Raw genomic sequence first — 14839 nt, forward strand, 5'->3', positions numbered from 1 at the left:
CCACCACACCCAGCTATTTTTTGTATTTTTAATAGAGACGGGGTTTCACCATGTTGGCCAAGATGGTCTTGATCTCTTGACCTTGTCATCCACCCGCCTCTGCCTCCCAAAGTGCTGGGACTACAGGCATGAGCCACCGTGCCCGGCCCTATTTTTAATTTTTTTGAGAAACCTCCATACTGTTTTCCATAATGGCTGCACCATTTTACAGTCCCACCAACAGTGCACAGGGTTCAAATTTCTCCACATCCTTGTCAGCATCTATTAATTTTTGTTTTGTTTTTGTTTTGTTTTGTTTTTTGATAGTGGCTATCCTAATGGGTGTGAGGTGATGTTTCACTGTAGTTTTTTGTTCTTTGGCCTTTTTTTTTTTTTAAAGATAGGGTCTCTCTGTGGCCTGGGCTGGAGTACAGTGGCACAATTATAGCTCACCTTAAACTTCTGCGCTCAAGTGATCCTCCCACCTCAGCCTCCCAAGTAGCTGGACTACAGGCATATGCCACAACTCCCAGTTCATTTAAAAAACCACTGGATTACAGGCATCAGCCTCCATGCCCAGTTGTGGGAAGAGTTTTGATACAAATTCAATTTCTTTACATATGTAAGACTATTCAGATTGTATTTCTTCTTGGGAAAGCTTTAGTAGTTTGTATCTTCCAATAAATTTGTTGGCTGGGCCCAGTGGCTCACACCTGTAATCCCAGCACTTTGGGAGGCCAAGGCAGGCGGATCACCTGAGGTTGGGAGTTCAAGACCAGCCTGACCAACATGAAGAAACCCCGTCTCTACTAAAAGTACAAAATTAGCCTGGCATGCTGGCACATGCCTATAATCCCAGGTACTTGGGAGGCTGAGGCAGGAGAATTACTTGAACCCAGGAGGCGGAGGTTGTGGTGAGCTGAGATCATGCCATTGCACTCCAGCCTGGGCAACGAGAGCTAAACTCCATCTCAAAAATAAAATAAAATAAATTAAAATAAATTTGTGAATGTATTCCATGGTGTTGAATATACTTGCTATTCAGAAGTTTTGGCTATTGTTGCTATGATTTCTAATATTCCCTTAGTATCCTTTTAATGTCTCTATGATCTGTAGTGATGTTCATCCATTCCTGATAATGGTACTTTGTGTTTTCTCTTTTTTCCTTGATCACTCTGCCTTTTAAAAACTGGCTGTCTTTAAAACTGGCTGGTTTCATTTTCTCTATTGTTTATACATTTTATATTTCAGTGATTTTCACTCATCTATTATTTCCTTCCTCTGCTTACTTTGGGTTTAATTTTCTCTTTTATTTTTTTCTAAATTCTTAAGGTGCAAGCTTAAAGTATCACTACTAGACCTTTCTTCTCTTCTAATGTAAGTATTTAATGCTATAATGTCCCTGTAGGCACTTCCTTAACTGCATTCACACATTGAGACGTGGTATTGTTCAATTTCTGTTAGTTCAAAATATTTTCTAATTTTATTCGTGCTTTCTTATTTGATCTATGGGTATTTAAGATTGTATTGTTTCATTTCCAGAAGTTTTGGCTATTGTCATTATTGATTTTCAGTTTACTTCTGTTCTGGTCAGGGAACACACTCTGTGTAATTTCGATCCTTTTCAGTTTATTGAGAATTAATTTATGGCTCAGATCATGGTCTATCTTGGTGAATGTTCCATGTGCAGTTGAAAAGAATGTGTACTCCGCTGTTGCTGAGTGGAATATCTGTAAAGCTCAATAAGGTCAAAGTATTTGATGTTGTTCAAAATCTTCTATATACTTACTGATTTTCTTTTTACTTCTTTTTACTTCAGTTACCAAGTGAGGATGTTGAAATATCCAACTATAATTTGTGGATTTCTCCTTTCAATACTATCATTTTTGGTGCATCAAGAATTTTTGAAGCTCTATTGTTAGGTATGTACATTTAGGATTGTACCCAGCTACACAAAACACATCCATTGACAAAAATTATCAATCATTCATTTATTGATCTTCTCACACCATCTAACATCTTGCTTCAGGAGGCTGAGGGGGAGGATGGTTTGAGTTCAGGGGTTTGAGGCTGCAGTGTGCTATGACTGTGCTTGTGAATAGCCACTGCGCTCCATCTGGGGCAACACAGTAAGACCCTGTCCTTTTAAAAAATTAATTTCCTCTGAAAAGGATGTCATCAATCTAACATCATACCTGTGTTTCTGGAGATAGTTGGATGCAGTTAAGGTTTTGCTTGCAAAGGTTGTGTTCTGGGATAAAAGTATATTGTGTCCATGCAGTGGTAAAGACAAACTGACTGAAATGGGAACTTAACAGAACAAATTAGCCCAAATATGATAGCAAGGTATTTGCCAGTTACTGATTGGAGGGAGGCAGTAATTTTAATAATATAGAAGCTGGTCTGTTTTTTACTCACAACACTTCCAACACTAAATATATCAGTTTTCCCCCCATGCCAGCTGATATGGTTTGACTGTGTCCCCACTCAGATCTCATCTTGAATTGTAACTCCCACAACTCCCACATGTCATGGGAGGAACCCGGTGAGAGGTAATTGAATCATGGGGGTGGGTCTTTTCCATGCTATTCTCATGATAGTGAATAAGTCTCACAAGATCTGATGGTTTTAAAAATGGGAGTCTCCCTGCAGAAGCTCTCTTTCTCTTGCCTGCTGCCATCCATGTAAGATGTGACTTGCTCCTTTTTGCCTTCTGCCATGATTGTGAGGCCTCCCCAGCCATATGGAACTGTAAATCCGTTAAACTTCTTTTTCTTTCTAGTCTCAGGTATGTCTTTATCAGCAGCATGAAAATGGCATAATACACCAACCAATTCTCCAAGGCAAATCAGTAATTCTTTTTTCTTTCTTTCTTTTTTTTTTTAAATGGAGTCTCACTCTATTGTCTAGGCTACACTGCAGTGACACAATCTTGGCTCACTGCAACGTCTGTCTCCTGGGTTCAAGTGATTCCCCTGCCTCAGCTTCCTGAGAAGCTGGGATTACAGATGTGAGCCACCATGCCCAGCTAATTTTTTTTTTTTTTTTTTTTTTTTTTTTTTTTTTAGTAGAAATGGGGTTCCAACCTGTTGGCCAGGCTGGTCTCAAACTCCTGACCTCAGGTGATCCACCCACCTTGGCTTCCCAAACTGTTGGGATTATAGGCATGAGCCACTGCGCCTGGCCTAAAGTTAATTCAGAACTTATGTTGTCCAGGTGCAAAAGCCAACGAGACCCTCCCTCTCCCTTTAAAGAACTTTTTATTGTGGTTTTTAGAGTAAATTTTAGATTTGCAATTGGGTTAAATCATGAACCTCTGTTAGGGTTTTTGCTTCCTCTTCCTGAATAAAAGGAGTGTGTGTGAGTGTGTGTGTGTGTGTGTGTGTATGTGTGTGTGGCTGGAGGAAGTTACAGGATGTACTTCAAGGATCCTCTCTTCCTTGCTCACATTTATGTTTATTCTTCTGGAGAGTCCCAAATCAGTACCCTCAGGGTTAGGGGCCGCTTTCATGGCAATTGTTATTTGATTTGATTTAGGGACCCTGGACTTAAGTTGGATTTTTTTTTTTTAAACAGGGTCTTGCTCTGTCTCCCAGGTTGGAGTACAATGGTATGATGTTGGTGTCCTGCAGCTTCAACCTCATCAGCTCAAGAGAGCCTTCTATCTCAGCCTCCAGAGTGTCTGGGACTATAGGCATCCAACATCACACCCAGCTGGTTTTTGTATTTTTTGTACAGATGGAGTTTTGCCATGCTGCCCAGGCTGGTGGATTTTTTATTTTTATTTTTATTTTTATTTTTTTGAGACAGTGTCTTACTCTGTTGCCCAGGCTGGAGTGCAGAGGCGTGATCTTGGCTCATTCCAACTTCTGCCTCCTGAGTTCAAGTGATTTTCGTGCCTCAGCTTCCCAAGTACAGCTGGGACTACAGGGACGCACCACCACATCTGGCTAATTTTTGTATTTTTGGTAGAGATGGGGTTTTGCCATGTTGGCCAGGCTGGTCTTGAACTGCTGACCTCAAGTAATCTGCCCACCTTGGCCTCCCAAGTGCTGGGATTACAGGTGCAGGAGTGAGCTATTGCACCCAACCCCTAGATTTTTTTTTTTTTTTTTTTTTGAGACAGAGTCTCACTCTGTCGCCAGGTGCCAAGCTGGAGTGCAGTGGCACAATCTCGGCTCACTGCAACCTCTGCCTCCCAGGTTCAAGTAATTCTTCCTCAGCCTCCCCAGTAGCTGGGACTATAGGCGCACGCCACCACGCCCAGTTAATTTTTGTATTTTTAGTAGAGACGGGTTTCACCATGTTGGCCAGGATGGTCTCGATCTCTTGACCTCTCGATCCGCCCGCCTCGGCCTCCCAAAGTGCTGGGATTACAGGCTTGAGCCACCGCACCCGGTCAACCCCTGGATTTTTTAAAAGACAGCATCTCACTCTGTCACCCAGGCTGGAGTGCAGTGGCACAATCATGGCTCCCTGCAGCCTTGACCTCAAGCAATCTTTCTACCTCAGCCCCCAAGTAGCTGGGACTGCAGGTACATGCCACCATACCTGGCTAATTTTTAAATATTTTGTATAGACGAGGTCTTACTATGTTTCCCAGGCTGATCTTGAACTCCTAGGCTCAAGCAGTTCTCCCATGTCAGCCTCCCAAAGCATTAGGATTATAGGCATGAACCACGGCATCCAGCCTTGAGTTGGATTTGAATGAATCCCTTGATATGTTGATAAGCTGAAGCATTTAATCAAACCCAGCTTCTTTCTGGGTCTGTTTTATAGTTGTCTGGCAGGCGCTGACCCTTTAAGAGAAATACGATAAAGCATTCTGGCCTAGTTTTTATAAGGGTTCATGCCATGGAGTGCTATGAGTGTTTTTATCTTTAATACTGGTGACTGCTCTTCCTCACAGGAGCAACCACCAATACAGCAACCACTGTACTGCACAGGGTATCAGCCTTTTTCCTGTATACCCTATAGAACATAGGCTAATGCCTGGTTGGAACACACAACCAATAGTCACAAAATAATAAGTGTCTTGCCCTTGAGTCTAGGATCAGCCACGGTTTATGCCAGAATCAAGACATACGATTCAATCTGAGATGCACAGATAGGTCCAGACAGGGCTCACATTTTAGGGCCACTTTAAGGACATCCTCAATTCCATACTTCTGTCTCAAAATGCCTATTATAGAAACTTTCAATTTAGGTCAGTTACATCTATAACAGAGATTTAGCAGTACTCAGCAAATGTGGAACAAATCAGCACAGCTCAAAGTGTAAGCTTGCCAGTAGGCAGCAGAATCAATAGCCAGCCAAAGCAAGAGGAGAGAGACCCCTGATGGTGGGTGACTATCATCTATGGCATGCCGTTCTCTGTGCCAGTTGTCTTCTGATTGCCCTACAGGGGAAGGGGTCAAATCTCTACCCCAGATTTGGTTTAGATGTCAAGACTGATGATGAGACACACACACACACACACACACACACACACACACACACACACACGGGGTATAGGAAAAGCTTATTAATCATATAATGAAGTTTTCTGTGCAGAACAGGGTAGGCTCTTAAGCAGGCCTAAAAATGAAAAGAACTCTCCTTGAGAACAAAGAGAGGCAAGTGGCCTGAGGTTTTATTGTTAGGGAGTAAAGCTGGAGTGAGTGTTCTGATGCACAGGCCAGGGTTTTGTGGTTTGAATTTCCTTACTGGTGCAAGGGAGGAGAGTACCCTGGCATTATTATTATTATCATTAGTATTATTATCATTAGTATTATTATTTTGGAGACAGAGTCTCACTCTGTTGCCCAGGCTGAAGTGCAGTGGTGTAATCTCGGTTCACTGCAACCTCCGCCTCCCAAGTTCAAGCAATTCTCGTGCCTCAGCCTCCCAAGTAGCTGGGATTACAGGCATGCGCCACCATGCCCAGCTAATTTTATATTTTTAGTAAAGATAGGGTTTCACCATGTTGACCAGACTGGCCTCAAACTCCTGGCCTCAGGTGATCCATTCATCTGGGTCTCCCAAAGTGCCGGGATTATAGGCTGAGCCACCATGGCCAGCTTCTGCTTTTATTATTGGCTTGCCCAGGTATTGGGTAAAAGGGAAAGGAGGAGTGTGTGGGGGGGCTTGAAAACTGAGTAGCTGAACATCAAAAATGGAATCAAATACTTTATCACACTGGTCAATTTTGTCTCCATTTGAGTTTGACGTCCCTCATAACCAAATGTAAGCATACCTTTTGGCATGAAAACCACAGAAGTGATGTTGTACCCTTCTCAGTTCATGACATTATGAGATACAGGTTGTTAATATGTCTCTCATGTTCATAGTTTAAAGATAGAAATAATTTTAAGTTAATAGTTTTTAATTTAGTACTTTAAAGACATTATTCCATTTTGTTCTGGTATGCATAGTTTATGACAAGAAGTCCACTGTATTTGTCTTCTTTGCTCTTCTAGGTAATGTGTTCATTTTTCTCTAGATACGCTAAGATTTTCTTTATGTTTATTTTTCATTTTTATTTTTTTGAGATGGAGTCTCACTCTGTTGCCCAGGCTGGAGTGCAGTGGTGTGATCTCGGCTCACTGCAACCTCCATCTCCTGAATTCAAGCAATTTTCCTGTCTCAGCCTCCTGAGTAGCTACGACTGCAGGTATGTGCCGCTATGCCTGGCAAATTTTTGTTTTTTGGGTTTTTTTTAAACAGAGTTTTGCTCTTGTCGCCCAGGCTGGAGTGCAATGATGTAATCTCAGTTCACTGCAATCTCTGCCTACTGGGTTCAAGCAGTTCTCCAGCCTCAGCCTCCTGAGTAGCTGGGATTACAGGCATGTGCCACCATGCCTGGGTAATTTTTGTGTTTTTAGTAGAGAAGGGATTTCACTATGTTGGCCAGGCTGGTCTCAAACTCATAACCTCAGGTGATCCGCCCAAGCTGGCCTCTCAAAGTGCTGGGATTACAGGCCTGAGCCACTGCACCCAGCCTAATTTTATATTTTTAATGGAGATGGGGTTTTGCCATGTTCGCCAGGCTGGTCTCAAACTCCTGACCTGAAGTAATCGGCGTGCCTCGGCCTCCCAAAGAGCTGGGATTACAGGCATGAGCCACCACACCTGGCTTATTTTATTTATTTTTACTTACTTTTTTTTTAGATAGAGTCTCACTCTGTTGCCCAGACTGGAGTGCAGTGGTGCAATCTCACTTCACTGCAACCTTTGCCTCCCGGGTTCAAGCGATTCTCCTGCTTCAGCCTCCTAAGTAGCTGGGACCACAGGCATGTACCACCATGCCCGACTAATTTTTGTATTTTTAGTAGAGACAAGGTTTTGCTGTTGGCCAGGCTGGTCTCAAATTCCTGTTCTCAAGTGATCCACCTACCTTGGCCTGCCAAAGTGCTGGGATTACAGGCATGAGCCATGCGCCCAGCCAAGATTTTTAATAATTTTATCATGATGTGTCTTGATCTTATAAGTCATTGGTGTTCTGCTAGTTTTGTGGATTTTTTGTGTTTTATTTTCAATAGTTTTCATTGCTGTGTTTTCAAGTTCACCAGTCTTTTCTAATGCAGTGCTTCTGCAGTGTGTAATATGCTGTTCATTCCGTCTAGTGCATCTTTCATTTTTATATCATATACTTTTCATCTCCTGAAGTTCCATTTTGGGTCTTTTAAAAATATATTTCTTTTCTCTCTTCATCATATTTATGTGTTCCTTTATATATTTGGGCATACTTTATGAGATTTATAATGGCTATTTAAGGTCCTTGCCTACTAATTTTATGACATCTCAATTTGGGGGTCTGTTTCTATTGCTTCATTCATCTGCTGGTTATGGGTAATTTTTTCCTATTTATTTGACTACCTGGCAATTTTTTATAGGATGCTGAATATTGTGTATTTTGGGTTGTTGGGTGCAAGATACTGTTGTATTCTTTTAAAGAGTGCTGGAGAAAAATAAAAAAATTAGCTGGGCATGGTGGCGCATGTCTGTGGTCCCAGCTACTCGGGAAGCAGAGGTTGCAGTGAGCCGAGATCATGCCACTGTACTCCAGCCTGGGTGACAGAGTGAGACTCTGTCTTAAAATGAAACAAAACAAAACACACACGCGCACGCACACACACACACACACACACACACACACAGAGTGCTGGACTTCGTTCTGGCATATAATTAAGTCACTTGTGATTTGTTTTCTTCTTTTAAATCTTGCTATTAAGCTTTGTTAGAATAAGTATCCTTCTGAAGACTCAACCCAACACCTGTGTGTTATGAGGTCTCTTTGCTCTGGTTGATGGAAACACAAACTATGCCCAGCCCTGTGTGGACTCCAGCACTTGTTCGCTCTGCTTTCTGGTTTTCCTTTCTCCAACCTTCTGGAATTTCACCCCTCAACCTGTGTAGATCAGTCCCCAAAGACTGGAGGAAATCTCTGATGGTCTATGAGGCTTTGTTGCTTTTTCTCTTTCTCTCTCTCTCCATGCAGCTCTTGCTTCTCCAGCACTCTCTCCCACAAATTCTAGCTGCCTTCACATTGTTGTGAGTCTAAACCCTGTCTCCTAAACTCAGTGAGACCCTTGGGCTCTGTTTGGGTGCTCCATGTAGCACTCTCTTCACTGTCTCCGGGCAGTCAGCTGGGGCTCTGGTGAGGCTGGACTTATTTTGCTTTTCTCAGAGATATTAGTCTTGCATTACCTGCTGTCCAATGTGCAAAAACAGCTGTTGCATAAATTTTATTCAGTTTACTAGTTGTGTGTGTGCGTGGTGGGGGAAGCCATCTCTACAACAGTTAATCCTTCGTGTGCAGAAGTGGAAGCCCCACAGTGATCCCTTTAAAATATATGGCTGGGCCAGGTGCGGTGGCTCACACCTGTAATCCTAGCACTTTGGGAGGCTGAGGCGGGTGGACTGTTTGAGGCCATGAGTTCTAGACCAGTCTGGGCAACATGGTAAAACCCCGTCTCTACTAAAAATACAAAAATGAGCCGGGCACAGTGGTGCACACCGTAGTCCCAGCTACTCCGGAAGCTGAGGCACAAGAATCACTTGAACCTAGGCAGTGGAGGTTGCATTGAGCCACTGCACTCTAGCCTGGGCAGCAGAGTGAGACTCTGTCTCAAGAAAATATAAATAAAATAAAATAAAATAAAATACATGGCTAAAATCCAACCATGTACTTAACATTTCAAATGAAGTGCTGAAACGGCCCTATAATTCAAACTTTTAGATGTATCTAGCTTTATTGTTATTATTATTATTATTTGACACATAGTCTAGCTCTTGTTGCCCAGGCTAGAGTGCAGTGATGCGATCTCGGCTCACTGCAACTTCTGCCTCCTGGGTTCAAGCGATTCTCCTGCCTCAGCCTCCCAAGTAACTGGGATTACAGGCGAACACCACCATAAATTTTTTTGTATTTTTAGTAGAGATGGGGCTTCACCATGTTGGCCAGGCTGGTTTTGAACTTCTGACTGGAAGTAATCCACCTGTCTTGGCCTCCAAAAGTGCTGGGATTACAGACGTGGGCCACCGTGCCCCACCTAGATGTATCTAGCTTTATATTGAAAATTTACAGGCTTCACCTACTTAAGTGTATATTTAATTGGTTTGAAAGTGATCTAGTCTCTGGAAGGAGATTTTCCCAATAAACTTTTACCAAGCCAGGGAAGAAAGAGCTCGGGACATTGGAGGAATAGGAAGCAGGCTAGATGCTGCCGGAACAGAGGAAAAGAGGAGAGCAGGTAGGATGGGATTGGAGAGCCAGGTAGAAGCCAGATGATGCAGGGCCTGGGACACCAGAGTGAGAAGTCTGGATTTTATTCCAAGTGTAATGGGAGGTCACTGAAAGGTTTTAAGCAAGAGGGTGGCCTGATCTGATTTTAAAGATCTAATTGCTGTGTGAATAATGGCTTCTATGAGGTAAAGGCAGAAACAGAGACCATTTAGGAAGCTGCTGTTGTAGTCAAGGTGGACGAATAGTGGCTTGAGTAAAGGTGATGACGGCAGAAGTAGGCAGAAGTGTTTAGGGACTAGCTGTGTTCGAGTATCTACTATGTATTTGTCAGCTAGAAACACGGGACAGAGAAATAACAGATGAATAAGAGAGATAGATCCTGGCCCTGTGGGGCTTCCAGACAAATGTAGTGGTTAATTCTCATATTTGGGGGTTCACAAACTGCTTTGAGAATCTTCCCTAAGCTATGGACCCTCACCACAGACAAAAGCACATAATCACACATGCTCACTTTTTGCAGCATTTTATGAATATTTTACATTCATCATGATAAGTTCACCTGGTCACATGGATATTAAAGGATAAGTAAAGGCTCACATGTGTGGAGAACTAGCACATATAGAATTATGGAGAAACGATGGTGGATCAGTGGGGCAACTGGGGAGCTGCTGTGTGCTGGGGCAGAGGAGAGTGACAGGACAGGATGCCCCCAATCCAATCAGCAAGGCATCCACACATCCACAGCACTGTGCTGGCCAGGAAGGCTGGCTCTTGCCCTGGCTGAAAGAGAAGATGCAACTGATGTAGTGCTTCATCAATGCTGTGGGCTGAATGTTTATCTGTCTCCAAAATTTATATGCTGAAGTCGAATCTCCAATGTTATGGTATTTGGAGGTGAGAGCTTTGAGAGGTAATTAGGTCACCAGCGTGCGTGAATGGGATTAGAGCCCTTTATAAAGGAGACTCCGGAGAGCTCCCTCACCCATCTGCCATGTAAGGATACTGAGAAGATGACCACTACGACCCCGGAAGCAGGCCCTCGCCAGACACCAAATCTGCCAGTGCCTTAATCTCGTGCTTTTCAGCCTCTCAAACTCTGAGTAAGTGTTTGTTGTTTAAGTTGCCCAGTCTAGGGTACTTTTGCTATGGCAGCTCGGGCTGCCTAAGGCAATCAGTAACCTCAGGATAGGAGTAGGTGGAACTGTGAAAGTTTCTGGATAGAAGATATAAGTGACTTAAATATGTATCATGTGTCATGTGTGTGTGGAGAGAGAGAGAGGGGTGGGTGGGGCGGGGGAATATGTACTGCTTCGTTATGCATGCTGGAATAGTCCTGATTTGTTATCTGTCATGTAATACACAACAGCGTTTGGGTCAGCAATGAACCACATTTATGGCAGTCATCCTATAAGTTGATAATACCAGGCTGAGCTCAGTGGCTCATGCCTGTAGGTGGCACTCACCTGAGGTCAGGAGTTTGAGACCAGTCTGGCCAATATGGAGAAACCCCATTTCTACTAAAAATACAAAAATTAGTGGGTTGGAGGGGGTGGCATGTGCCTGTAATCCCAGCTACTCGGGAGGCTGAGGCAGGAGAATCACTTGAACCTGGGAGGCAGAGGTTGCAGGGAGCCAAGACCCTGCCATTGCACTCCAGCCTGGGCAACAAGAGCAAAACTTCATCTCAAAAAAAAAAAAAAAGATTATAATACCATATTTTTACTTTACCATTTCTATTTAGATACACAAACACATACCACTGTGTTACAGTTGCCTACAGCATTCAGTATACAGTACACAACATGCTGTGTGAGTTTGTAACCTAGGAGCAATAGGCTACACCGTATAACTTAGGTGTGTAGTGGGTTATACCATCTAGGTATGTGTAAGTATACTCTGATGTTAACGCAATGATGAAGTTGCCTAGCAGTGCATTTCTCAGAACATTTCCCTCTTGTTAAATGGCACGACTGTGTTTCCCTCCCTCCCTGCCTCCTCCCTTTCTTTCCTTCCTTCCTTCCTACCTTCCTTCCTTCATTCATTCCTTCTTTTCTCTCTTTTTTTGAGACAGGATCTTTCTCTGTCACCCAGGCTGCAGTGCAGTCGTGCAAACATGGCTTACTGAAGCCTCGACTTCCTGGGCTCAAGCAGTCCTTCCACCTCTGCCTTCCAAGTAGCTGGGACTACAGGCATATGCCACCATGCCCGGCTAATTTTTATTTATTTATTTGTAGAGATGGGGTTTCACCATGTTGCCCAGGCTGGTGTTGAACTTCTGAGTTCAAGCAATCTCCCCACCTTGGCCTCCTCCCAAAGTCCTTGGATTGCAGGTATGAGCCACCTCACCTGGCTATTTCAATTTCTAAAGTGCTAGTAAATATCCACTAAATTGTTTACCCAACTCATCAATGAGTTACAACACACAGTTTGAAAAACCTAGTCTAGATTTTTTCTTGCTATTCCCTTCAGTATGAACATGAGAAAGGCTCATCATCATTCCATACTTGATATTTTGACATAAATCTGCTGGATTTAGCTAAATTACAATTCTCCCAAATAACCAGGAGAAATTTGACTAGAACTATCTTGATATTGCCCATGGTGGTTGCTTCTCTTTAACAGTAAACCAAAAAATTAAGAGCATGGTTATGGAGTCTGACCACTTAAGATGACCTGCCTCTGTCTATACGTGGGACATCATCATCATAATAGTTCCTGCCTCCTGGGTAAGCCATATAAGAGAATTAACACATAGTACTGGCACATAGTAAGTGCTCAAAAGATGTTGGCAACTATGTTATTTATTATTTTTTAAACTGTCAATGTTGTTGTCTTACAGCGGAGACCTGAGCAGCTTAGCCAAATGCAGCACTCAACTAAGGAAAAGAAATTCTTCACAATAAATAGGGATCTTTGAAAGCTTTTACCTTGGACAGACACTAGAGGGTGCTCCTCGCTCAGAAAGCCGCGTGTTTCCAGGCCCAGGACCTCTGCCAAGAAGCGCTTGGACTGCCTGTCCTGAAACTTTCTCTTTGGGTCTGGTAATTTACTGTGGAGAAGTAGCTGCTGCCTTGGTTCTGAAACTAAAGCCTTTTACGGAAGTAGGAGGAGACTGCAAGCGGCCATATGGAGCAGAAATGTGGCTCCTTCAAACTTTGACCAATTGGCGTTCTGCTGGACTGTGACTTGGAGGATGCAGGCAGCGTCTCACTCATCCATGAACCCCAGGGTCGAACACACATAGTGTCTGGTAGACAGTAAGCGCTTTGTAAATATTTATGGAATGGGACCAGGCGGTGGGAGTGTCTGAGACCTAAGTAATTATAATTACTAATTGGCAAGCGCTGGCACGATGACCATGGAGCATTAAGGGCGCTCCCAGAGGAACAGGGGCTGGAGAGGATGGGCTGGAACAGCTTCCTGAAATTCAGGAGCCCTGGCACTCTCTGGAATACACAGAAAAGATCTTCCACATCTGGCTTTTGGATATTTAAAAACAGCTTCATGCTCTATTTCTTTCATGTCCTTCCTGTGGAATGATTTCTAGGCTTTTCACTAAGTTGATCGCTCCCTGCAGACTTGTAGGAAGGCAAATAATAGTTTAGCACCTACTGGGTTTGAGCATCTCCTATGATCTCCATTATCTGATTTAATTGTGTCTTTATCTCATTTAATCCCCACAACAATTCTCTGAGACTAAGGTTATTATCCACATTCTACAGATTAGAACTTGGCAAGGTTTGATAACTGGCCCAAGATCACACCACCAGGAAGTGACAGGACCAGTATTTGAACCTGGATAGTCTAGCTGCGAAAGATACTTTTAAAAATTTTCACTTAAAAGAATAACAACAACACGGCAAAAGAAACAGTCAATAGAGTCAATCGGCAACCAACAGAATGGGAAAAAATTTTTGCAGCCTACCCATCTGACAAAGGGCTGATATCCAGAATTTACAACGAGCTAAAAAAGATTTACAAGAAAAAAACAAACAAGCCCATTCAAAAATGGGCGAAGGATATGAACAGATACTTTACAAAAGAAGACATACAAGAGGCCAACAAACATATGAAAAAATGCTCATCATCACTGGTCATTAGAGAAATGCAAATCAAAACTACATTGAGATACCATCTCACGCCAGTTAGAATGGCGATCATTAAAAAATCTGGAGAAAATAGATGCTGGAGAGGATGTGGAGAAATAGGAACACTTTTACACTGTTGGTGGGAGTGTAAATTAGTTCAACCACTGTGGAAAACAGTGTGGCGATTCCTCAAGGACCTAGAAATAGAAATTCCATTTGACCCAGCAATCCCATTACTGGGCATATATCCAAAGGATTATAAATCGTTCTACTATAAGGACACATGCACACGAATGTTCATTGCAGCACAGTTTACAATAGCAAAGACCTGGAACCAACCCAAATGCCCATCAATGATAGACTGGACAGGAAAAATGTGGCACATATACACCATGGAATATTATGCAGCCATTAAAAATGAGGAGTTCGCGTCCTTTGTAGGGACATTGATGAACCTGGAAACCATCATTCTCAGCAAACTGACACAAGAACATAAAACCAAACACCACATGTTCTCACTCATAGGAGGGTGTTGAACAAGGAGAACACATGGACACAGGGAGGGGAGCACTATACACGGGGGTCTGTTGCGGGGGAGTGGGGGGGACAGCGGGGGGGGAGTTGGGGAGGGATAGCATGGGGAGAAATGCCAGATATGGGTGAGGGGGAGGGAGGCAGCAAATCACACTGCCATGAATGCACCTATGCAACAACTTTGCATGTTTTTCACATGTACCCCAAAACCTAAAATGCAATTTAAAAAAAAAAAGGTAAAAAATAAAAAAAATTAAAAAATTAAAAATAAATAAATAAATAAAATAAAAATCCTATAAACATTAATCAATCCAGTTAGTTTTTAATACTTATATGTTCTTCAGACTAATGTTAGAGACAATAATAAAGAACTCTTGGAATATATATTAAAAAAAAAAAGAATAACAACAACAGCAACTAACAGTATGGAGAGGGACAGATAGTTTTCTGTGTTTTACATTTATTAGCTCACTTAAGTCATTTAATTGCTATACACCTAGCTGTCATCTTT

The 14839-nt window shown here is 42.7% G+C and overlaps 1 long non-coding RNA gene across 1 annotated transcript; it reads left to right on the forward strand.

The window, feature by feature from the left end:
* The first annotated feature begins 1829 nt into the window (after nt 1-1829).
* LOC105716968 (uncharacterized) lies at nt 1830-13762 on the forward strand. The gene is made up of 4 exons (XR_001107405.2): nt 1830-1901; nt 11941-12036; nt 12329-12432; nt 12546-13762. It is a non-coding gene; the product is annotated as an uncharacterized LOC105716968 (long non-coding RNA).
* Nucleotides 13763-14839: the final 1077 nt, after the last annotated feature.

Source organism: Aotus nancymaae, unplaced genomic scaffold, assembly GCF_030222135.1.
Source record: "Aotus nancymaae isolate 86718 unplaced genomic scaffold, 86718_ANA_hifiasm-v0.15.2.pri h1tg000072l, whole genome shotgun sequence".
In the NCBI taxonomy this organism is placed as follows: domain Eukaryota; kingdom Metazoa; phylum Chordata; class Mammalia; order Primates; family Aotidae; genus Aotus; species Aotus nancymaae.